The sequence below is a fragment of the Myotis yumanensis genome, unplaced genomic scaffold (assembly GCF_028538775.1).
Source record: "Myotis yumanensis isolate MYYU_CA2020_CCGP unplaced genomic scaffold, mMyoYum1.0.hap1 SCAF_2, whole genome shotgun sequence".
NCBI lineage: Eukaryota > Metazoa > Chordata > Mammalia > Chiroptera > Vespertilionidae > Myotis > Myotis yumanensis.
In genome coordinates, this window is record NW_027223753.1 from 54685610 (window position 1) to 54710375 (window position 24766).

Here is a 24766-nt window from a genome sequence, read left to right on the forward strand (position 1 = left end):
TCTTTAACTTGTGCTGAAAGAAATTCCTTTCTCCTCCAGCAGATGCCTCTTTGAATCTCACCCAACTCCATAGAAGGTCATTACAAAAATACACAATTTAATTTATAACAAATTTTAGTACCTGAAAGAAAAATTCTCCCTAATTGTTTTTACTTTTGTTCTTCAAGTCCTCACTTAGGAATTTCCAAGAAAGTCACCATATCATTCGTCAACTAGGTACCAAGTTTTCTGTGATGGGTACCAACCACTGTTAGGCTATAGATCTAACACGGAAATGTTGGCTTATAATAATGAAGACTTTTGGTTCTAATTTATCCTATAGAGGAATCTAAATCAGGTGTGATGGTGCTTTTAGGGATATAGCATCCAGATTAGAGAGTTAGTTGATTTGTTACCTAGGTAACAAGTGAGTACAGAAAAAGTACTGACCCAATGATTTGTATGTGACCAAAGGTTGGGTTACCAACCACAATAACCATCTATAACCCCCATCTCAGATTTTTTCCAGTATGTCCTATTATTTGAGTCCTAGGGCTAGTCAGAATGTGAGATCTCCAAGAATACTAGATCGGGGTGTAATTTTGCCAAACTCTGGCAAAAAGTGCTGCAGAAAAATATCCTCCCTCCAGGAAACTGTGATTTAGCCAACACATTGCTAGCTAAAATTCCTAAATAGGAGAAAGGTAGCAAATTTACTAATCAGAATTTTGAAGAAGATGGAAATAATTTATTCTAAAAGCTAACTTAAAAAGGATTCTGTGCTATTACTAACCAAAAATATCCTAAATCCCTTCCCACATTTAAGAATTTCTTCCTGTGTAACTGTGTACCTACCCCTTTTCCCTTTCTTCTTCCAATTCTTCTGTCTTGTTTCTTTCTCATTTTCTCCAAGATTTCTCTTTTGTCATCCTTTTTTTCCTCCTCCTCCCACTCTTTCTTTAACTTTTTATTGCGCACATACCTCACTTCCTGTCTTTTGTCACCTTCCCACAAGTCATTAATTGGGCTTTATCACAATATTAAGAATATCTTTATTTTGGCCATTAGCATTAAAGACAGATTTTGTTTCTTATTCCTTGGTCTTAATATAACATTTGAATTAATTGAATGTTTCCTATACAACTTCAAGCTACCTAACTTCATCTGAACACTCAGTTTAGGGTGGGACTGGGGACTCTTCGTTTTTTCCAAATACTCAGGAGTGATTTGGTGTGGGTGCTCTGTAAGATCACACTTAGTGAATCCTGCTTTCACCACCTTTCATTGCTCTCAGTACAACCTCCTGTGTTAAGAATTTCAAAATCTCTTTCTTTCTTCTTAAATCCCAACATCCACTATCTATAGACCTTGCATATTACTTTAGAGAGAATACGGTAACTAAGGTGAATTTCTTCAGTTTCTATATCTCGACAACCACTAAGAATGTCTATTTTTTCCCTGAATTCATCTTGCCACCCTTCTCTTTATCTCAGACGAAAGAGAGCTTCCTATCCAAGGTTGACGGCGATCTCTGTACCTGATCCACCTACAATGTCATCATTCAGAAGACAGGACCTCCACTCCAATTCCCACCACTCTCCCTCTCTCTCCCCCTCTTCTCTTCTCTCCCTTCCTCCCTCTCTCTTGACCTCTAACCTAATCACGCCTTACCTTTCTTGTTGTCATTGTTACTATTATTGATATGAAGACATCTCCCTTGCAAACTAATAAGCTTCTTGAGGACAAGGTCCACATATTCATACTTGTATATCTACAAAGCACCTAGTTCAACCCTTTGATAAATATTTGTTGAATAAATGATTAGTTGTTCTATTCCCTAAAACAAAAAAACACTGAATTGGTTCTTTGTCCTTATGTGTGTTCCTCATCTGAGTGTTTTTCTGAATCATGGAGGACAATCCCCATCCTGGATTAAGGAATGAGAATGGAAGCTGAAGAACTGTTCAGAAACCAATAACATTCAGGAAATGGAATGAGCTTTCTATTCATGATGGCAATTAAATCTAAAATGTTTAGAATAACTTTCTCAAAAAATGTGATATTTACATGTAGGAAACCACATGAACGGAAACATAAAGAAACTTTGACTAATTGGAAAGGCATATTTGTCTGGGAACTAATAGATGAATATCATAATAATGTCACTTCTTCCAAAGTTATTTTATATATTTTTGGGCCATTAAAAACCCAATCCAAAATATAATAATACTTTTGATTACTTGGCCAAAGGAAGGAGGCAGTTCCAGAAGCTTATCACTGTGCTATTCTTTATCACACAGGCCAAGGAACCTATAGGAAGGTATGTGCATTTCAATTATTCGCTGAAGGCCTGGGGAACTGGCCACTGGATAGGCTTGTGAACACAATGGACCTGCTGTGAACAAGACCAAAATTAGGATTCCACTTGGCTCTAATGGGAGGGGCTATGGTAACACTTCCTTCAATGTCAGTTTGTACAATCATGTCCAAGAGTCCTCCAAATGTCTGGGTATTTCCATTTCCTCAAAGCATGATCAACTAAGTGAAAGGCCTAAGTCCCTTTGGAGAAGGATGAGGGAAACCATTACCATGGACACTTGCCATGCTGCTCTAGCATCCTTTCTCAGGGGGACAGGTCCTTTCTTTTAGGAAAGTCTGAAAATGGACTAGTCCAGGTCCAAATCAGGTGTCAGGAATTGGGGCTAGGGCCCTCAGCCTTCTTATTATCCATCTTCATTTCTTTTGGTTAAATAAATTAAGTATACCCTTATCAGCTGTTCATCATCCTGCCTATAGAAACACTATGTTCTATTAATTATCTTTATAGCTCTAATATAAATCTCTATTCAAAGGAGGTTTTCCATTTCTTCCTTTCTACCTTGGCTGTCACTCTGAAATTGCCACTCATAATTCTATTCATTTTGCTTCTGATGGTTACTTGCTGCTGCCATTTTTCTTCTATTATTTCTGAATACTTTTATCACTATTGCTACTAGGGCACCTAATTCTGGAACAGCCCTGAATTATAGAGGACAGCCACCATTAATCTTCTAATGACCCTAATGCCCCCTTCAGGAGCACATTCCTTATTGCTTTGACAGAGTATCCTTCTTCCACCTTCTCCCAGGGCAATTCTGGGCATTCCTCCACTTAGTGTGGGCTATTACTTTTTCTAAGATTTTACCAGTGGTTCTAGAAGCATCCTAGTGCTGTCTCCTAGGGTCTTTACCAGGGCTTAAATTCTGTGTACTGGGAAAGTGCTCTCATACCCATAAACTCTCTTTTCTCCAATTTTATCTGCTAACCCCTTGATTCAGTATCCGTAGGTGCAGTCCCATATATACTCTCCTGACTTTTGGATAGGGACTGTCCCCTGGGAGAAGGTAACCTTAGACAAGACAACATCTTCAGCAGAGGGTGATTTTTAGCAACTGCTGATGATTCCTGTTGGAAACAACTGTTATTATTGCTGAAAGGCATTTTCTAATTCCTTCCTTTCTTTAGTTTACACATCTCTAACACCTCAGTATAACAGAACAGAGAAAAATAAAGTGACAGATAATATTTAAAAGAGAGAATATGAATGGATCCTCAAAATAAAAATATGATTACCTCTCCCAGAATCAATGAAATGTAAATTATGAAAAATACAGCCTTTCACTGAAAAAATATGAAAAATATTTTTAAATACCATACACATTTTTCACAAGGATGTAGTGAATTATGAATACTTGCTTATGAAGAAAGTTTGTACAAATAATTTAACTCTGTATCAAGGAACAAGTAATTCTTCTAGGAACCTTCAATAATTCCTTTCTGTCTCACTTTGCTTCTTTTATGTTAAGATACAATTAAATTTATATTTTTAATTAAAAGTTTTCATCCCTCTTAGTCAGTTCATGCTACGGTAACAAATGCTATAGAGTAAGTACCTTAAATACAAAATTTTTTTCCTCACAGTTGTGGAGGCAGGAAAGTCAAGATCAGGATTCCAGAAAGATCACTCTCTGATGACGGCTTTCTTTTTGGCTTATAAATGGCCATCTTTTCATTTATCTTCACATGGGGAGGAGAGAGAAAGAGAGAGAGAGAGAGAGAGAGAGAGAGAGAGAGATTCTTATAAGGCAACAGTCTATTGGATTAAGGTTCCATATTTACCACCTCACTTAACTTCATTACTTCCTAAAGATCCTATGCTGTTGCTTTGTGGGGTTAAGGCTTCAACATATGAATTAGGCATGGAGGATACACACAATTCAGTCTATAGAATCATCTCTTAAAATAATTACCTTTAAGTACCTATCCTAATGTTGGTATATTGGCAAAGAGGATTGTTGGAAATAATATTTATATAACATTCACTTTAGTAATTTCTGAATGGTAAGAATTTTTGGTTTTGCTCTTTGCACTTTTATATATATTGCTTGAGTGTTTTTATAGTTACTTTTAAAAATTATAAATTAAAAGGACCAATGTCTTTTCAACAGTTCCTGACTTGTTTGATATCATGTACAGTAGAGTGAGGACAACCTTCATTTTTGCCAGGAAGACTCTTTGCCTCTAACTCACCTAGTGCTCTCAAATGTCCCCACCCAATACTTCTAGGCTCACAGCAAGAGATGAGGAAGAGGTAGGCAGTGAAAGGAAATTCTCCGAGGTGTGCTATCTCAAGTATAAAGTTTCTTTGAAATCATATTTAATCTTTAAAGTGACTTGATTTTCCATTTTACTCTATAATAAATAACTTTTTCCATATAAAAATACCGACAATTACTTACTATTTTGTAAAATTCATGTTCAAGGAAATCATATCATTATTTATTCTGGGGTTTGAGGTGTCTCTTGATTCAATCAGCTTACATCTGGAGCCACTCATATTCCCATTTGAGAGGTGTGGGACCAATTTAATTATTAAAAATATCATTTGCTTGGACCTTTACAAATTGTAAAATAGCTTCTATATAAATTATATCATTGGACCTCTCAGTATCCTCTTTTTTAAGTTCAGCCTGCTTTAACTAATCGTTTTATATAGAATCTCTCCAGGCTTAGCCCTAGATCCCTTTCTCTTATAACTATCTTCTCTCCCTAGATGATCACTTTTTTTAAAAAAAAAAAACCCATGGTTTCAATTACCTTGTACATTCCAGTGATACCCAAGTTTATATCTCCAGAGGTACCTGTTTAACTGCCTGCTTGACATCACATCTTGGATGTCTCACAACAATTTTTGGTAAATTTATCTTTATTGTTGAAAGTATTACAGATGTCCCCCTTTTCCCCCCATTGATCCCCTCCACCCCACTCTTGCCCCATCCCCAGGCCTTCAACCCACCTTTGTCTGTATCCATGGGTTATCCATGCATACATCTAAGTACTTTAGTTAATCTCTTGCTGCTTTCTCTCTGCCTTCTTTCTGAGATTTGTCAGTCTGTTCCATGCTTCCATGTCTCTGAATCTATTCTGTTTGTCAGTTTATTTTCTTCATTAGATTCAATTATTCATTGAAGGCCTGGGGAACTGGCCACTAGATAGGCTTGTGAACACAATGGACCTGCTGTGAACAAGACCAAAATTAGGATTCCACTTGGCTCTAATGGGAGGGGCTATGGTAACACTTCCTTCAATGTCAGTTTGTACAATCATGTCCAATGGTCCTCCAAATGTCTGGGCATTTCCATTTCCCCAAAGCATGACCAACTAAGTGAAAGGCCTAAGTCCCTTTGGAGAAGGACGAGGGAAACCATTACCATGGACACTTGCCATGCTGCTCTAGCATCCTTTCTCAGGGGGACAGGTCCTCTCTTTTAGGCAAGTCTGAAAATGGACTAGTCCAGGTCCAAATCAGGTGTCAGGAATTGGGGGTAGAGCCCTCAGCCTTCTTATTATCCATCTTCATTTCTTTTGGTTAAATAAATTAAGCATACCCTCATTAGCTGTTCATCATCCTGACTATATTGAGTAGCATCTTCAGGAAAAGCATTCAATCTTTCATTATCAAGTACTAGAGGCCCAGGGCACGAAATCCATGCACAGGTAGGGTCCCTAGGCCTGAGATCAGGGCCAATCTACCCTGGCTGCTGGCAGCTGGCCCCACCCCCTGCCACTGCTGGTTGCCCTCTGTGTGTGGGGGGACCAGCAGGGAGATTGGGGCCCCAATGCCACCTGTGTCTGCTGCCGCCCACCCCCAGTTCCTGGTTTTCCATCGGGTGATCCGAGCCTGCCGGCTGGGGGGAGGGTCAGAGAGGTTGGCCATTCCCGCTCGCTCCCTGGCCCTACCTCTCACTGCTGCCATCACCCTCTGTGTGTGGAGCGACTGGCGGGGCGATTGGGGCCCTGGTGCTGCCCATGTTTGCTGCTACCCACCCCTGTTTCCCCATTCCCCATCGGGCCATCAGAGCCTGGGGCAATCGGGCCCTGCGGGCTGGGGGCAGCTCCTGCATTGAGTGTCTGCCCCCTGGTGGTCAGTGCATATCATAACTGACTGGTTGTTCTGCTGTCTGGTCAATTTGCATATTATGCTTTTATATATATACTAGAGGCCTGGTGCACAAAAATTTGTGCACTCAGGGGGAAGGGGGGTTCCTCAGCCCGGCCTGTGCCCTCTCGCAGTCTGAGACCCCTCAGAAGATAACGACCTGCTGGCTTAGGCCTGCTCCCGGGTGGCAGAGGGCAGGCCCAATCCCTAGGTGCAGCCCCTGGTCGGGCTCAGAGCAGGGCCGATTGGGGAGTTGGGGCGCCGCCCCTGTCATGCACAGAGCAGGGCGGATTGGGAGGTTGTGATGCCACCCTCAGTCACGCTCAGGGTAGGGCCGATTGGGGGGTTGGGGCACCGCCCCCTGTCACACTCAAGGCAGGGTTGATGGGGAGGTTGTGGCACCAACCCCTGTCACACACAGAGCAGGGTTGATCAGGGGGTTGGGGAGCTCCCCCCTGTCACACACAGAGCAGGGTGGATCAGGGGGTTGGGGCGCTGCCACTCTCACACTCAGGGCAGGACCGATGGGGAGGTTATGGCTCTACCCCGTCACACACAGAGCAGGGCCCGTAGGGGGGAAGGTTGGGGCGCCTCACCCCGTCACACACAGAGCAGGGCCGATCAGGGGGTTGGGGAGCTCCCCCCTATCAGGCACAGAGCAGGGCTGATCAGGGGGTTTGGGTGCTGCCCCCTGTCACACTGATCCCGGTGCCGGGAGGCATATTACTCTTTTACTATATAGGATAGAGGTTGGTGCATGGGTGGGGGCTGGCTGGTTTGCCCTGAAGGGTGTCCTGGATTAGGGTGGGGGTCCCCACTGGGGTGCCTGGCCAGCCTGGATGAGGGGATGATGGCTGTTTGCAGCTGGTCACACACCCTTTAGGGTGGGGGTCCCCACTGGGGTGCCTGGCCAGCCTGGGTGAGGGTCTGAGGGCTGTTTTCAGGCTGACAGGTGACTGAAGCTCCCAACTGCTCCTTTTTTTCTTTTTTCTTTTTTTATTCTGGGCCAGCTTTAGCTCTGAGGCTTGACTCCAGCTCTTAGGTCTCGGCTGCTGAAAGCAGGTATCTGGTTTGTTTGGGTTCTATAATCGAAACACTGTATCAACTCCAGCCCTGAGATCCTGGCCAGCTGAAAGCTGGTTTCTGGGGTTTTGTTTAGCTTCTATATTTGTTACAATGTTTCAAACTGCAAGCTCAGAGGCCGGCAAGGCAGGCGGGGAATGTTGGAGTCCTCCTTCACTGAAGCAAGCAAGCCTCATGTTCGCTTCCAGCTGCCTGGCTGCCGGCCGCCATCTTGACTGGCAGTTAATTTGCATATCACCCTGATTAGCCAATGGGAAGGGTAGCAGTTGTACGCTAATTACCATGTTTCTCTTTTATTAGATAGGATAGATAATATTACTTGCAAGTTTTCTGTCAATACATTTTGTCAAACTCAAGAAGTTTCTTTCTGTTCCTAGTTTGAAAACAATTTTGTTTTTTAAAGTCATGGGAACTGGATTTTGTTAAATATTTTTCCAATATCTATTGTAATAATAATGTATATTTTAATTCAATTAACATGATGAATTACATGGATTGATTTTCAAATGTTAAAAACCAACATTGCATAAATGTGATAAAACCCACATCATCATGCTTTATTATCTTTCTATGTATTATTGTATATCATTTGTTAATATTTTGTTAAGGATTTCTGAGTTTCTGTTCACAAGAAATATTACTTTATCAGGGTAATGTGGACCTCATAAAATGAGTTGAGAAATAGTCCCTTCTTTTTGGTTTTCTTTTTTTTTTTTTTTCTTTTTTTTTTTTTAAATGTATTTTATTGATTTTTTACAGAGAGGAAGGGAGAGAGAGATAGAGAGTTAGAAACATCGATGAGAGAGAAACATCGACCAGCTGCCTCCTGCACATCTCCCACTGGGGATGTGCCTGCAACCCAGGTACATGCCCTTGACCGGAATCGAACCTGGGACCTTTCAGTCTGCAGGCCGACGCTCTATCCACTGAGCCAAACCGGTTTCGGCCTTTTTGGTTTTCTTAAAGAGTTTATGTTGCGGTAATATTATTTCTTCCTTAAACATTTAATAGGGGGGTATTGTTTTTAATAGATGTCAGGCAACGATGCATTTTTATCTCTCTCAATACATTAAAATAATTCATATTCTCATCAGATATTTTCTTAGATCAGCATATAACTTACTCTGATTGTTCCTAGAATTAGGAGAGTCCAGCTCACTAATAGACACCTTCAGAGAATGATTGGGAAAGGAAGAGCAGGAAAAGCAAGATTTCACATTTACCATTTTGTGACTCCATATACATAAATGGTTATTTTATGTACTAGTCATACCAAGTTCAGGCCTGAGAGCAAAGGCTACTTCAGTGAAATTGTTTTAAATATACCTCTCCATCAGCCTCCTATTTTAAATACATCAAACCTATATAAAGAATATTATTTTACTGTCAACATTAATAATAAAGTCAGAATCAGGATGGATAAAAAGCATGAACATCTGATGAGTATTTCTTATTGGTGATTCTTTTATGTTTAATGCTAGAAATAAAAGAGTATAAAAGAAATTAAATGGGCCATATATTTTGGATCATTATTCAGAGAAATATTTATTATTATTATTATTATAGCTTATAATACTTTCTGTGTTATAATTTAATACTTTTATTATTACATTTTTTTGTAGTTAAACATTGAATCTCTATCAAATTTTGCACAAATAATTAAGGCCGCCATTAATGAAGAATGATTGCTGGGAATATGTGTTCTTGAAGAATGTTTTTAAATTTCAAACAAAAAGAACACTGGCTACTATTTTCAGTTTTACTTTTGTTCCCTTCTTAATATCTATAAGTAAATAAAAATTACTTGCAGTTGTTTTTGGAGGCATGAGGCAGAGACGTAACTTTTATTTAACAAAAGGAGAGGGCGGAACAATAAACCTAACTTCAAAGCCTCCTGTCAATATCAAGTCTTCCAGTCCACGTCACACGGTTTGCTTGAAGGAAACTGACATGCTGGTTTTCAAAGCTTTACCGTTGGCAAAGTGCTTAGATGGCAAATTTCTTGCAGAAAACTCACTTCCAATTTATGCCTGGTGCCCTGCCTCTCACAATTCATCGGGGCCATACTACATTAAAACACAAATTGCATGCAAATAGTTGGCCTCTGGGAAACAAATACTGTCTTATAAAACAGCACACCCATGTGCGCTGTGATTGCCTTTCATTTACGTGGTTTCCAGTGAGAGCGATGTTTCCAACTGATGCAGAGCTGAAAGCGGATCCTGCTCGGAACCCCCTTCCCATTCTGCACCTGGCCCCCCGCCCCCGCCCTGCCAGCCCCTCAACACGGAGGGCAGCCCAGGCCTGTTTCCTGTCACTAGCCAAGTTGCAGTCTCAAATCCCAAGTCTGTGTTCTGGTTTCCCTCTGGATCTTACTAGAGGTTTATCGACAAAACACAGGCTCCTCATAATCTGTTTGAAAATCCCACTGCGTTCAACAGGAAAATATGATCATCCTTTAGTGGTGAACACCACTGCTGTGTGTTGTCGTGGTGGAGTGCATGTTCTGCAAGTTGTAGGCAAGCAGGGAAGTGAACTTGGGGGCGTGGGGATGTTTTCACTCTACTAGAGAAACAACCTCCTCTCTGCCAAAACCCTAAGATCTGGTCCCCCTTGGGGAGCTCTCTCTCTGGGCTTTACTTTGGAAACCATCTGCTCTCTCCATGAGGACTGGCTCCCCAGGGAAATCCTGGCCTCTCAAGGTCCTGGCCTCATGTCTGGGGAATTCCACACCCAAGCTAGCCAGGACTTGGCTGGTCCTTCTAGAAGAGACGATTTTGCAAATCTAGGACTTTGCATGTGTTTATCCTTTGGGCCAAGTGTTATCCAGAGATGAAACTAAGCTTTCTAATTATGCAAATAAGTATTAAATATTCAATCATTCTCTCTCTCTTTCTCTCTCTCTCTCTCTCTCTCTCTCTCTCTCTCTCTCTCTCTCTCCAATAAAAGAAAATCCTCATATAGTGTAAATAGTACCTGAATTTCAGTTGCAGTTTTGCCAGTTAACTACCAAATGGCCAGGAACAGTTGTGAATGAAATCTGGATATTGAATGGGCTGAATTCAATAGCATATGAGCAGAAACCATGACGAAACAAAACAAAGAACATATATCTGTATTCTTGTTCACTGCTGTCCCTTCAAACTCACTCTGTGGGCTTTCTTTTTCACTGCTACAATGGAATCATAGCAGAATCTTTTCAGTGTGCTCAGATAATGCCAGTATTCCAGTCAATTTTATGCATAATCATAATGTCATTACAGAACTAAAAATGTCATCGTCACTGCTTCTTATTCTTATCACTACCACCACCCCCTCCTCACCCTCCTTCCCCATTTTGGTATTGCTTTAGGCTGGGAGTTCAGAATGACAGAGAACATGCTTGGCTTCTCTCTTTTCTCCTCCTCTCACTGTTTTAGGCCTTTTCTCGCAGAGATGTAACTTTTATTTAACAAAAGCAGAGGGAGGAACAATAAGCCAGGGTGTAGGTGGGAAGACAGGTAAGCAACAGGAAAGATCTTACTTGAGTAGCATGGAAGTAATCTGTGAGTGTGGCAGTGTTCCAAAGCCAGTTCTTCCTCTTGTAGGATGTTTTCGTGAGTTCTTCAATGATATCTCACTGGATCTTTTCAATTGCAACTTCCTTGACGCTTCTTTGTTGCTTGCTGGCTGCTTGTTGGCTGCTTCCTTCAGCCTCTGAGCTTGTGGCAATTAACTATTTCATCAGAGTTCACCTTCATCCATTCAGTTTCTCAGGGTGGGAGGTGGAATTCAAAGTAGCTCCTGTGTGGCCATATTTGATCCAGAAGCACACCTGGTTCATCCTTGTCCTACCACGCTCTTGGTGGAAGAGCTTTTAATTCCCAAGGTAGTCCTTTTCCTCTCTCTTCTTCTGCCTGTAGCCAATCTAGCTCCAGCTTCTCTTGCCATTCTTAGACTTCCAAACTCAAGGATAATAGGATATTCCTTCTGAATAATTTCCTTGAGGCTCTCTTTCTTATTTAGATGAAGGTAGAGGAGGCATCACACTTTTATCCTACAGAAGTAGAAATGCACAACTTATCAACAGCTTTCTCCAGAGTAATTTCAGCTTTAATTTTGTGTATCTTCAAGGTGGATTGTGGATCATGATTTCAAAATCAGGTTCATACAACTTCAAATCATGGACTCTGAATAAATAGGTCATGTATATTACATCATTATAGATTCATAGAGCTTGATAGCTCTCACAAAGGAAATTACACTTGGTGGGGAACAAAGCCTTATGACTAGATTCAGGATAGGCATTTTTGGCTGGCACTCCACAAAGGTAATATTGTATCCGTCTTAGTACATTCTATCAGGAGGCAAATCATGTCTATTTTCCCTATTATGTGAAAGTTAACTTTGAGCACTGAGTAATGTGTGCCAGGCTTCTTCACTATAGAATTACGATTCCTCCTTTGTAATAAATAAATTCCCTTGGAGAGATTGTTTAAGATTATGCAAGTATCCACTTTCTTATCAAACTTTCACTGATTTAATTTTAGGATCCATGGATAATTCTTGCATGAAATAATCATTGCTATATTAGTTTCCAAATGATGATAAATTAGTATATTTTAATACATAAATACATAGATATAAATAAGGAAGTAAGATAATTTTAAAAAAGAAACAGAAAAAATACCAGGTAAATATAAAAAAGAACTAAAGAGAATGACTACAAATAAAAGGTAACGTCATTTAAATTAACTAGTCAATGGGTGAATTAAGTACATATTAATACAATTGAAAAGGGGATTAATACACTAGAACATGGATCAATGAACTTCTTCAGAATCCTGTCCAGTGAAATAAAAGATACAATTTAAAGCATAATGCAGAGAAATGGAGGATAGAATAAAAAGGTTATACATGTCTAGTAAATGTTTCAGAACAAAAGTTTGATAGGTATTTCACAAGGAAATAAAAAAGAAAAGAGAATTAATTTTCAATAGATAGTGGTTGAGAATTTTCCAAAATTGTTAAAAGACATGTATCCTTAGACTCAGGAAATATAACAAGCAGAATAAATAAACTAAGTCCACACTTCCTAGACCTTAGTGGAATTGCAGGAAATAAAAAACTAAAGAAAATTTAAAAAATAAACTATAAAAAAGAATAAATTTGCTACAAAGATTGAAAATTTAACTGACGTTTATATAGCAATAACAGAGGTAAGAAGACAATAGAAAAACATTTTCAAGCTGAAAGAATATTACTGTCAACATACTGTCAACTCTATATCTTAAATAATGATTCAAGAGTGAAATTATATAAAGATTTTAAGATAAGAAAATACTGAAAGATTTTACTATTAAAAATATATATCTAAAGAACAAAATAAGCTGATGAATAAAATAGATTGAGAGACATAGAAGCATGGAACAGACTGTTGAATCTCAGAGGGAAGGCAGGGATGGGCGGGTGAGTGGGAAGAAATTAACCAAATAATTTATATGCATACGTGACACAGACAATAGTGTGGTGAAGGCCTAGAATGGGGGGAGTGGGGGGTGTGAGGGGAGATAGGGAGTGGGGGCATGGATGCCTGCTAGAAGGGGTCAATGGGGGGGGGAGGAGACATCTGTAATACTTTTTAAAAAATATATATTTTTTATTGATTTTTTTACAGAGAGGAAGGGAGAGGGATAGAGAGTTAGAAACATCGATGAGAGAGAAACATCGATCAGCTGCATCCTGCACACTTCCTACTGGGATGTGCCTGCAACCAAGGTACATGCCCCTGACCGGAATCGAACCTGGGACCTTTCAGTCAGCAGGCCGACACTCTATCCACTGAGCCAAACCAGTTAGGGCCATCTGTAATACTTTAAAAAATAAAGATAAATAAAATAAGATATTTCCCTTATAAAAGAATCTTTAAAAGGTTATATGGTAGGCAGAATTCTCAAATTGTCCCATGGTACTTATCCCTGTTGTAAATACACCTTCTACTAGTAATTGAATAAAATATTGCCTAAAATGTATGGGACTAAATAATGTTTTGAAAGGTTTATTTGTATTAACATAACATTATATAAATTATATAATAAAAATTTTATAAGAAAAATATTAATCTAAGTACTTCTGACAGAAGATTTTGCTGATGTTCTGACATCCTCTAAAACAGTTGATCTTAAGATAGAGAGAACATCACATGAGTCCTCTAAATCTGGGCCTAGGGATCAGAGACAAAGGAAGTCAGAGAGATTCAAAACATGTGAAAGTCTATGGAGAGGGACACATGGCAAGGGACTGTGAGCAGCCTGTAAGAGCTGAGAGTGACCCCTGGCCAACATCTGCAATAGAATGGGAATCTAAGTCTTATAACCGTAAAGACCTGAATTCTGACAAAGTATTAAAATATCTTGGGCCCTAGCCACTTAGGCTCAGTGGATAGAGCGTCAGCCCATGACTGAAGGGTCTTGGGTTCAATTCTAGTCAAGGGCATGTACCTTGGTTGCAGGCTCGATCCCCAGTAGGGGGCGTGAGGAGGCAGCTGAGCAATGTTTCTCTCTCATCAATGTTTATAACTCTCTATCCTTCTCCCTTCCTCTCTGAAAAATCAATAAAAATATATTTCTTTTATAGGGTTTTGGGGACAGCTCTATCTTTTCTGGTTCTTAGGGTACAAGTTCTCCTTTTTGTTGTGTTATTTCTCCATTTTTTTGATGAATCATTTCTTTGTCTAGTCAACTTTCTTTTTTTTCACGAGTAGATTTTAGGTCCTCTAGGTACTATGTCCTCTCGGACAATGGCTACATGGGGTCACCTGATTATCATGATAGCTATTGGTCACTCTTAATTCTAACACATGTAGGTTACTCGTTTTTGTGTTCGTGTTGTCAAAACTGAAGGCATTAATTTCCATTACTAAAACTTTTTACATGGCTACCAAAACTGGGGGGAAATTTAGAGGGGATACTTGGCTTCCCTGCACTCTTAGATGATATCATATACACACCAACTGTTTCTAGCAAGTAAAAGTCTGGCCTTGATCATCAGTTTTCCTCTCTTGAATCAAAAGCATACACATTATTAGTCAAGCAATGACTTCTTATTTGCTATCTGAGCTGCAGGGAATGAGAGGAGGGGTCTGGAGATGGTTATGGGGAGGAGGAGATAAAGGATGGAGCATGAGCTATTATAATAGTCTGAGTTCTGAGTAAATCAAGAACTTGCAGATAAAATGTACATTACTTATTTTCCCAGTCTCCTCTCCAGAGAGCAACGCTTGTGGAGCTGCTAAGGGAAATAATCAAAGCTATTAGAATCATTTCATGACAACATGCAACTTGCACACTAGAAATTTGTACTAGAGTAATAACCAGATTACATTATGTATTAAAAAACAATGTGACCATTGGCCAAGGACAGGCTTTTTATAATGTAAAAACCACAAGATATTTTAAAAATAATATAATCCACATGTACTAGATAGCTGTAACAGCACAATAAAGACAAGTTACTAAAAATGTCCTGAAGCATAAATCTGAAAATTATAGTGCAACTCAGACATTTCCGGTTCACCCTGAGCCTGAATAGCCCTTCATGGTGATATTTTCTGCTTCAGTTTGCAAACAGGCTTCATAGGATCATTAGAGCATGCACACTTCAGGCCGGGAGCCCTTATCTGGAGCCTCAAAAGTACACTGAGGACCTTAGACAACGAATCCCAAACATCCCAGAACAATCTTCTCTAAGGCAACGTTAACATGAGGTGTAATTGTATAGAATCTGATTCACTTCCCAGCAAGATTGGAAAGTGATCTGGTTTGGAGGAAGACTTGGCTACTCTCAGGCATACTACACTTAGTTTTCTTTCCCTCAAGGGCCTTAGGGGAGGTCAAGTAGTAACAAAATATATTTTTTACCTCCATGCTAAGATATCATTTTTTTCTCCCCTCCCACTCTGCCAAGACTCAAACCCCAACTAACAGTAACACATTACTTAACTACTCCCTGCCTATTTCCTCATCTAACAATGAATATTACCTACCTCGTGTGCTGATTGTGAGGATTAAATGAGCTGAGCCATAGTTGCCATCTTACTATACTATAATATGATCACTTTTATCAGTTTAGGCCAGTGGTTCTCAACCTTGGCTGCACATTAGAATCACCTGGGCATCTTTTTAAAATCCTGATTTCTGGGCCTCATCCTCCGGAAATTCTGTTTCTTTGTTATGGGGTGGGGCCACAACATTAGTAACAAAGAAACAGAATTTCCGGAGGATGAGGCCCATAAATCAGGATTTTAAAGATTCCCAGGTGATTCTAATGTGCAGCCAAGATTGAGAACCACTGCTTTAGGCCCTCTGCGGGAATCATGATGGTGATGATGAAAATTTATTTTGCAAGAGACTTTCTACCAGAGGCATCTACTGGGTACGTATACTGTGCCAGGCAATTAATATTCATTATATCTTGTTTTTCTAACAATACTCCAAAGGAAGCACTTTAATCCCAGTTTTATGGATAATGAAGATGTGGTTCATAGAAATTAAATAACTTAACTGTGAGCACACAGCCAGCAAGTTTAGCTGAAACTAAATTCTTCTGTCACCAAAAAGCCTATGCTCTTTCCACTATTTCTATGGGCCTGAGGAAAATATGACCTGAGTATAAAAGTGATCCTGGCCACTTCTGTCTCCCAGGATGAGAAGCAACTCTGGTTGCCATAGAGCAGGGACATACATATAGCTAAGTCCTGGAAAGAGGACTGGAAAAAGTCTCAGAGCTTCCTCTGACAGTGAGTCATCTTACCTCTCAGGTTCTTATTTTCCTCATTGGTGCAACGAGGAACTTGGACTAGACTAGAGCACCTCTCCATTCCATTTCTCTGGGTCTCCATTTCCTCAGGTATGAAACAGAAATGTACACTTGTCTGTCCAGGGAAATTTGGGAGATAACAGTGATTTTTAAAAGATATGTTATTATTGATTTTAGAGGGAAAGGGAGAGGGAGAGAGAGAGATAGAAATATCAATGATGAGAGAGAATCATTGATCGGCTGCCTCTGGCACGTCCTGCCCTGGGGATCAAGCCTGCAACCCAGGCATGTGCCCTGCCCGGGAATCGAACCGAGACCTCCTGGTTCATAGGTCAACACTCAACCGCTGAACCACACCAGCCGGGCTAAAAGTGACTTTGTAAAGTGTGTTCTGGTTATCTATTGCTGCATAATAACCCATGAAAACAATGACTTAAAACAACAACAATTATTTATTTTGATAATAAATCTTGGTTTTGACAAAGGCCCAGGTAGACAATTTTGCTCGGGTCTCTCGTGGAGTTGAAGTCAGACAGGGACTAGGCTTCATCACTTCTAAAGCTCCCTCACTCTCAGTGCCCGGGCTGAAAGGACCTATACATCCGGGGAGTGGAAGACCTGAGGCTATTCTCTTTCTCCAGATGTCACGACTCCATGCAGGCTCTCCACAAGGCAGCCGCGGGATAGCCACACTTTCTGAATGATGGCTTAAGCTCCAACAGTCGGTATCCCAAGAAAAACTGGCAGAAGAGGCACAGCCATTTCTAACCTGAACTCCCTTCCTCTGCCTTTTATGCACCAAGTCCTCCTCAGACGGGTGGGAGGGGGCATAGACTCCGCCCCTTCATAGGAGGCATGTCAGAGAATTACAGACATCCTTTAAAACCACCACAAATTGTTATAAAACATAGGCATAGTTATTATTAATTTTATCCAGCTGCAGATCATTCTCTCTGGGGATTATTAACAGCAAATGTAAAACAGTTCATACCAAGTCGATTCTGAGTCGGCCTGCTCCAAATGTGAAATTGTTGTGTTCTCAGAAAATACCCACCAACCTTTATATTAGCCAAAGTAAAACATAGCCTGGAAGGAAAATTCTCATAAAAATATTATTAAGTGTGATGCTATCTCAAGCCAAGTGCATTTTTAAAAGCTCATATGCTTAAAAAAGATTATCCAGTGGGGCTTTTTTTCTGTCTGTTAACATGGATAATAAAGAAGTAACTGTAAGAAGTATTTGGGGGCATTTGGTGACTCTTGCAAGTGTTAGTGGTACTTTGATCTATGCTCTATGATGTGGGCCTTTTAGCTATGAGGTATGTAGCCTGTGGAGCAAGAACAGTGGGATGTATGATTTCTCCTGTATGACTTGAAGTTTTAGAACTATAGCAGTCCCATCACTAATGGAATATTAAGTCCTGCTGAGAGGCCTACATGACCACCTCAGGCTTCAGGGAATTGTCTGTTTATCCAAGACTGGAACCCAGGTGTCCAACTCTTACTTCACTGCCCATTCCATTACTGTACACAGTTTCTTAAGATCACTGCAAAGCTTGGGTGGTTTCCTACTTGGGTACAATATCTCTGGATAGTAATCTATATATATAAAACCCTAATATGCAAATAGACCGAATGGCGGAACAACCAAACAACCGAACAACCGGTCGCTATGACACACCAGGGTGTGTGTGCAGAACATGGCCTGCATGGGCAGCAGGTGGCAGAGCATGGAACATGGTGAGCATTGGCCATAGTGGGATGGTGGAGCAGGTGAGCGGGGGCACCAGACCAAGGCGAGGCACCAGTTGCTGTCATCAGGGCAAGCCTCTGGTGGTTACTGAAAATTCTTTGCTCCCACGTGCCACAGTCCTGCCTGGCGTTCACACCTGCTGCCAGTGCCAACACCTGGCACTGGTCCTGCTCACCCCTTCAGGCTTCTCCACCTCCCCCTGCTCCTGAGGGGTGATTGGGGCACCAGCCGCCACTTGCACCCACTGACGGCACCAGCCCTGCTCGCACTCACTCTTGGTGCTGGCCCCAATTGCTCTGTGCTGTTAGTGGTTGCAAGTGGGGCCAGCGCCATCAGCGTGTGGGAGTGGCAGCAGCAGGAGCAGGGCTGCCAGCAGACAGGGGACTGGGGGCCCTAACAGGAGCAGCTGGGCGGGGGTGCGGAGGATGGGCCAAAACCCACCCCTGTGCCCACGGCAGCCTTGTGGCCCACAGTTCCTTTCAAGGTGCACGAATTTGTGCACTGGGCCCCTAGTTACATAATAAATGCCATGCTGATTAAACCCATTCTTATCAAATTGACAGTGGTACCAACATATCTTTTCAATAATGATAAGTTTATCTTAGATATAAATCAGTAAATATCCCCACTTTCCTTTATTCACTGCTATAAATCCTCAGTCCATAAATTTATGTAAACCTTTCCTGAATTTTTTTTTTTTAAGTTTGTGTAAGTTCTGGGGACAACCACCAATTTTAGAGCTCCATGTTTTTTTAACTGAAAATTAACTTTAAAACTATGAGGGTACTCGTAAAGGTTTTTATGGCTTTTATCTCTTTGTAATGAAAAGGTATAAATTTATAATTTAGAGATTCTGTGTCCACTTTGACAATTTGGTTATTTTCTCATTCTATTCCAGCTCCAACTTTTATTTTTCATATATCCTGTATAGAAATGTACATTATGGGTTATAGTTTTGTACATATCATGTTGCATTTAGGACAGAATTACATTAGACAGGTATTACTTCTCTCCCTTTCTGTGCTCCATCATGTAGCCCAGACATCGTCTTACAATCCTTCTGAACACAGCACCCTAGGTATCCACTATTAAGTGATTAGAATAAGTGGACAATATGAGGCCCCTTTGAGACTCCTATTTCAATACTGTAGAGTAACCACATGCTAAATGCTCACTCTTTGAGACCCTGGTAAAATGACAGTAAAGTGACTTATAAAGACATAAGAGAATAATTCCACAAGGACAGAGGATTTGGGAATAGTTGTAAGTTGTCAATGACTTTTGGAAAACAACAAATAGAGAAGTGGTATCTGAGTAAGCAGAGTAGGTGAAGCACAGAGTACACAGAGACAGGAATACAACCAGCAAGCAAGTCAACCGTCCTCCAGAACTCTGAAGAGGCTCAGGACTTGGGGCTTGGGCCCGAAGACAAGATTTAAATTCTGTGTGATGTCTTCAAACTTCTGTACTACATGGCATGGAACTCCCAGAAGCCAGATCTCACTCTTCCCATTCCTTAGTTCCCAAGAATGGCTTCTGTGCAAAGACCTCTGTGTTTAGAGATCCCTTGATGTAATGAACAGGTCTTTGAATCTACTAACCTGAAGCATAAATGTTGGCAAGGCTTATTTTTTAATCTAGAGCTCTAATGTAGCTTTTTATTGTCTCATTCTTCAATATAAACTTTCAATCAAGGCTCCCCAGACATTTAAGGAAATTGTAGAACATAAAAGAGAAACCAAGAAAAAACAGAAATAAATGAGAGAGAAAACTGATATTTAAAGGAAAACAATACATGTTTTGTATTGTTATCTTCAGAATGGTTTAGGAAGACATTGTATTTTCTAAACAAAACAAGATATTATAAAAGGAACTAAGAGAAGTAGAAAGAGCTCTAAGAAGACTATTAAATGTGACTACTAAGACATGATATTATATATAGAAAACCCCAAAAACTCCACCAAAGAAACCTAAACTATTATAACTGATAAAAAATTCAGTAAAGTTGCAGAAAAATTAATATAGTGTTCTGTTTCTGTACACTAATAAAGAGGAATTTAAAAAATATCCCATTTATAATTGCATCAAAAAGAATAAGGTACCACCCTAGCCAGTGTGGCTTAGTTGGTTGAGGACTGTCCCATGCATCAGAGGTTTGCTGGTTTGATTCCTCGTCAGGGCACATGCCCAGGCTCTATCCCCAGTAGGAGTCATGCAGGAGGCAGTCAATCGATGTTCTGCTGTCACATTGATGTTTCTCTCTCTCTCCCTCTCCCTTCCACTCTCTCTAAAAGTCAATAAAAATTCTTTTTTAAAATAAAGAATGAGATACCTAGAAATAAATTTAACCAAGGAGATAAAAGACATGTACTCTGAAAACAAGACATTAATGAAATAAATTGAAGAAGGCACAAATAAATGTAAAGATATTCCATGCTCATGGATTAGAAAAATTAATATTGTTAAATTTTCCATACTATCTGAAGCAATCGACAGATTAAGCTCAATCCCTATCAAAATTCCAATGGAATTTTTCATGGAAATAGAACAATCCTAAAATTTGTATAGAACCACAAAGAACCCCAAGGAACCAAAGCAATTCTGAAAAAGAACAAATTTCAAAGCATAACACTTCTTGATTTCAAACGGTATTACAACCTTATAAATCAAAACAGTATGGTATTACTATAAAAAGAGGAACATAGATCAATGGAACAGAATAGAGAGCTTAGAGACAAACCCCCAAATATATGGTCAATTAATTTATGACAAAGGAGCCAAATATATAAAATAGGGGAAGAATAGTATCTTCAATTACTGGTGTTGGGAATACTGGAGCATTAGACACAAAAGAATGACACTGAAACCCTATTTATTCCACACACGAAAATCAACTCAAAATGGATTAAAGACTTGAACATGAGACTCTTCTAAACTATAAAACTCCTAGAAAAAAATACAGGTGGTAAGCTCCTTGACATTGATCTTGATGATGTGTTGTTTTTGGTATATGACACAAAAAACAAATGCAACAAAAGCAAAACAAACAAGTGTGACTATATCAAACTATAAAAACTTCTGCACAGAAAAAAAATCAACAAAATGAAAAGCCAGCCTATGTAATGGAAGAAAATATTTTCAAATTATATATCTAGCAAGGGATTAATATTCAAAATATATAAAGAACCCATACAAGTCAGTAACACAAACAACAAAAACAATAAAAACCAATCTGATTAAAAATTGGGCAGAAGAACTTTATAGACATTTTTCCAAATAAGACTTACAAACAGCCAACAGATATATGAAAAGATGCTAAACATCATTAACCAGTAGAACAATGCAGATCAAAACCACAATAAGATATCTACCATCTCACACTTATTAGAATGGCTATTATTTTTATTAGCAGTGGTTATTTATTTTAATTTTTTATTGTTTAAAGTATTACATAAGTCTCCTTTCCCCCCCGTTGATCTCTCCTCACCCTCACTCCTCGCCCCAGTCTGTGTCCATTCGTTATGCTCATATGCATGCATACGAGTCCTTTGGTTGATCTCTATTTAAAAAAAAAACAAAAAACAAAAACAAGTTTTGGCAAGAATGTGGAGAAAAGGAAACTTCTGTGCACTGTGGGTAATGTAAATTGGTGTAGCTATTATGGAAATTGGCATAGAGTTTCCTCAATAAATTGAAAGTAGAACTACCTTATGAACTAGCAATCCCACTTCTGATATTTATCCAAAGGAAATGAAAACAGAATATCAAAAGATATCTACACTCCATGTTCATTGTAGTATTATTCACTATAGTCAAGTTATGGAAACAACCTACGAGGGCATTGTTGAAATAAGTCAGACAGAGAAAGACTACATGGTATCATTGATATGTAAAATCTAAAAAAAAAGTCAAAACATAGAGTAGAAAAGTGGTTTTCAATGCCGATGGTGAGTGAAATAGGGAGATTGTTAAAAGGATACACAAATTCAGCTATCAGATGAATAAAACCTGAGGACCTAATGTAAAACATGGTGACTATAGTTGCTAACATTATGTTATGTCACTGAAATTTGCTAAGAGTAAAATTTAAATGTTCCCACCCAAGAGTACATATATATGTATGAGGTGATGAATGTGTTTATTAATTAAATGGTGTGAATCCGTTAATAACTAAAAACAGAGGAAAAGAAGATATTATGGATGTGCTGCATCCAATAGAGTAAAGACATAAGAAAGACATAAAATCAAAGAACTGGTGGCTTCGACACAAGAGAGAAATGAAGGAAAGTTTCAAAAGATAGTTTTGGAGAGTACTGGCTATGAAGACTAATAAAATGCAACCCCTACCATGAGAAGTAGATGTTAGAGTGCAAGGGAAGCAGTTCATCTTCCCTTAATAGTGAGCAATAACTTTTTCAAAAAACATTTTGTTAAAGACTTATTAAGCAGCTACGCATACCAAGCACTGTGCAGGGCCTTACAGAAATACCTTATTTAATCATTATAACAATTTTCTAATGAAATTATTTTCATTCATGGCTGTGATTTTTATTTTATGCAATACTAACAGTTCAGTCTGGCATGCGTATGCTTATTCTTTGCCCATTTGACTAATTATTGAATAAATGTGCAATTTTTGCAGTATGTGCTATGCTAAGAATCTCTACTGAAGAGAATTAAATAAATCATTGGGCAAAAAAAATAAATATCAAGGTAAGGACCATGTGATTTTTTTATTGATTATTATTGGTCATTAGAAAACATCTGAACTTTAGCCAAGATACCTATGAGACTAACTGTATGGAGACCTGAGATCTTATATCTATGACACCACTGTGTAATGAGATTTTCTTCTCATGGCAATGCATAGTGTAATTAGATTATGATCATTATTTTAGGGCATGCTGAAGTCATTAAATCTTTCCCTATATTTAAGGTGCTTATTTTCAGAGAAGAAAATGAAGCAATATCTGCAAATACCTGGCTGAAAGCCCTTTGCCTATGAATTGTTTCCTCACTTTTTAGTTATGTTTTTCACTACCGATAGAGGAAGGAGAAACCTATCTGTCCAAATAAGGCTAAAAGAAGTTATAAGGAAATATTTCTGCAGACTCTAACATTTTTCCTCAGGAAAAAGTCACAGAGCAATCAGAACATCTCACTCCTTTTTGGACACCTCTTTGGAAAATCTCTACCAGGTTCTGATACAAGGCTAAATACCTTGTGGCTAAACACCTCGTATCCTCAACCTTACCATTAATGATCTTCACCAGCTCTGGAGTTTCAGATTATTCTAATGATTAGGATTTCCACATTTCTGCAGAAACTGGAAGAAACATGGATTTTATCTGGAATTGCGGGGCAATTGGATTTGATAGAGTTCAGGACATATAAAATCCTTTGACCAATCTGTCTTTTGATATCCCAGTATTTCTATCCCACTGTGAACACAAGAATCAAATTAGTATCTGTCCATATTGGCTAGCTCTCTAAGTTTGGCAAATCCTACCACACACAATAAAATGGAGAAATGAAAAGTAAAACATATAACCCAACACATCCCACCAAACAAAACCCACCAAATAACTTATAGAGCTAAAAGAAAAAAGAGTTTGCACTACATTGACCCAGACTATCTGACCATACTCATTAAATATCCAGGTTATTTTTTATTCTCAATTTTGCATATGTAAAATGTAATGTGTGAAAAGGTAGCTTGAGTAGTAAAAGCTTAATTTACAATTTTTAAAACCCTGAAACCTTCTGTGGAAAAAACTAAGCAAATCATGCTCTCTTCTGTTGAATGCAGCCTAAGGAATAGTGGCCCTCACTCCTTATGTGCTGAAGGCTAACATTATCCACTTCTTAGATCTACAAAGCTTGTCCAACACTCACACAGCTTTGCCCTGCATATACACGCACTTAATAAATACTTCTGGATGATGTTTAAGCACAGAATAAAGTGCTAAATAACAACAATCATAGACTTTGGCCATGTGCCCTATTAGCACATCTTCAACTGCCATATGAGCAGCCCTAAGCAAAAATTAGCACATGGAGCTCCTTTAAGTACTCTACTAAAAATAAGTTTCATTATCTCTCATTTCAATGTCCATGAGGTCACAGCATCTCATATACTCCAAGAGTTTGTTATGTATGTTGAACTTAGAAAGTTGACATCTTTAAAAAAGTTAATATTTAGCCCATGGAAGATGGCGGCATAGGTAAACACTGGAAATTGCTGCCTCCCACAACAAATTTAAAAATACAACTAAAAGACAAAACAGACATCATCCAGAACCACAGGAAGGCTGGCTGAGTGGAAATTCTACAACTAGAAGGAAAGAGAAAAGCACACTGAGACTCAGAGGAGGTGTGGTGTGAAAGTAAAGTGCAGAGGTACAGAGGCGCACGCGGCAAGGGCTGGCAACTGAGAACTCGGCTGTCTTTTTGAATCGGGAGGGAGTCTCAAGCCCCCGACTGCTCTGAACTCCAGTTCCAGGTGAGTCTCTGGGGACACAGACTCATACAGGGAGAAACTGGACTGTCTGGCAGCGGGCAGAACTCAGAACTCGAGGGCGGCTTTCTCTCAAAGGTGCTTGCAGCGATTACCGGGACACTGAGACTCAGGGCCCCTTAGGGCAGAGCTGAGGATCAGCCATAGCTGTTTGCTCCGC